We start from the raw sequence: 2,505 nt of genomic DNA on the forward strand, positions 1-2,505 counted from the left end.
GAAGACCCCTCCCCCTCCACACGAGCAGCCGCCCCTGTGCCTCTCTGCCGACAGCGTGAAGAGGACACTTGCTGCTATCAACACCCGAAAGGCAGCAGGCCCAGACAACATCCCAGGTCGTGCACTGAAGGACTGCGCTGAGGAGCTTAAGGATGTCTTCACAGACATCTTTAACACTTCCCTGAAGCAAGCCATCGTCCCATCATGTTTCAAAGCTGCCACCATCATACCTGTGCCGAAGAAAACTGCTCCATCCTGCTTCAATGACTACCGCCCCGTGGCACTGACACCCATCATCATGAAGAGCTTTGAGCGGCTTGTCATGTCACACATCAAATCCATCCCCCCCCCCACCCTGGACCCCTTCCAGTTTGCATACCGAGCCAAACGGTCCACAGAGGATGCAATCTGCTCTGCCCTCCACCCAGCCCTCACCCACCTGGAAAAAAGAGACTCATATGTGAGATTGCTGTTTATAGACTTCAGTTCTGCATTCAACACCATAATACCACAACAACTCATCTGCAAACTTGACAAACTGGGACTCAGTACCTACCTCTGCAACTGGCTACTGGACTTCCTCTGTCAGAGGCCTCAAGTAGTACGTGTTGGCAATAATATCTCAAGCAGCATCACACTGAGCACGGGGGCCCCTCAAGGCTGCATGCTCAGTCCGCTGCTCTTCACCCTGCTGACGCATGACTGCACTGCAACTTACAGCAACAACCACATAGTGAAATTTGCTGATGACACAACTCTGGTGGGTCTCATCACCAAGGGCGACGAGACTCAATACAGGTTGGAGGTCGACCTTCTGACCACGTGGTGCAGGGACAACAACCTCCTGCTGAACGTCAGCAAGACCAAGGAGATTGTTGTTGACTTCCGGAGAGGTCCCACCCAACACCTGCCACTGACCATCGACGGTGCTGTGGTGGAGAGAGTGAGCAGCACCAAATTCCTGGGGGTGCACATCAGTGAAGACCTCTCCTGGACCACCAACACTGCATCACTGGCGAAGAAAGCTCAGCGCCGCCTGTACTTCCTGCGGAAACTCAGGCGAGCAAGTGCTCCTCCAGCCATCATGACCACATTCTACCGAGGCACCATTGAGAGCATCAATCCTCTCCAGCTGTATCGCCGTGTGGGGCGGAAGCTGCACTGAATACAACAGGAAAGCCCTGCAGTGCATAGTGAACACAGCTGGAAGGATTATTGGTGCTTCACTCCCCTCCCTGAAGGACATTTACACCTCCCACCTCACCCGCAAGGCGACCACAATTGTGAGTGATGCAAGTCACCCCGCTCACAATTTGTTTGATCTACTGCCCTCTGGGAAGAGGTACAGAAGCCTGCGCTCCCGCACCATCAGACTCACCAACAGCTTCATACACCAGGCTGTTAGGATGCTGAACTCTCTCCCCCCTCTCCCCCCTCCACCCTCAGCTACATAACATCCTGGACTTTGGACCCACAATGGCTGCCTTGCACTACTCCACTTGTACACTTGCACACTTTGCAACTTGTTGTTGTCCTGTTGTCCTGAAAACACTTCTGAACACACTTCTGCTGCTCTTACATAACTTGCCCCACTATGCCACTTGCATACTTAGGTCAAACAAAACTACCTCAGCCATTTATTGGCCTGACTTTTGCACTATTATATTGACTGTCTACTGTATGCACAATTGCACATTTTAAACTCAAATTTTGCTGCTCTTATTTTCTTCATTGTATGTGCCTTCTTATTTTTACTTTTTATATTGTTTACTTGAATGTTATGTTTGTCTGTGGACTTAATTGGTAAAATATGTCTTGTCTCCACTGTGGGATAGTGGGAAACGTAATTTTGATCTCTTTGTATGTCTTGACATGTGAAGAAATTGACAATAAAGCAGACTTTGACTTTGACTTTGACACCTGCACACAAATATACTGTACACACATACACACATACACACACACACACACACACACACACACACACACCTGCACACAAATACACACACACACACACACACACACTTTTCACCCTTTCAGGTGCTCTGTTGGAGCAGAGAAGACAATCTAGTTGTAAATGAGAAGCATCTAATGCCCCGTGAAACAGTCTCAAGTGTAAAATAAATACAGTGCATGTTTACGAAGGGCAACCAGCGTTTCAGTGATTAAGTATTATCTTGCTTTTCATCGTGATGCCAAATATTATATTAAGCAGTTTTACAGTAGGAAAACAGCATGTCAATCTCTATCAGTAAAAGTTTCTCTCAGAGGGGTCTTTCAGAGAGAAAGATGTCAAAATGTAGTAACCTCACTCTGCACAGACGGAGCTAAAGTGTACTGTAGATAAGTTTGCCTATTACTTTGAGAGATGTCATTACCGATCATCAAGGCTCCATTGGTTACCTCAGGCACAGACGACATCCTCCCCTGGGCGCTTTCATAATAGAACACAAACATTTACATCCACGGCAACGAAAGGGGGTATCCTGGAATACTAACGAGCAT

The sequence above is a fragment of the Alosa sapidissima genome, chromosome 5 (assembly GCF_018492685.1).
Source record: "Alosa sapidissima isolate fAloSap1 chromosome 5, fAloSap1.pri, whole genome shotgun sequence".
Lineage (NCBI taxonomy): Eukaryota > Metazoa > Chordata > Actinopteri > Clupeiformes > Clupeidae > Alosa > Alosa sapidissima.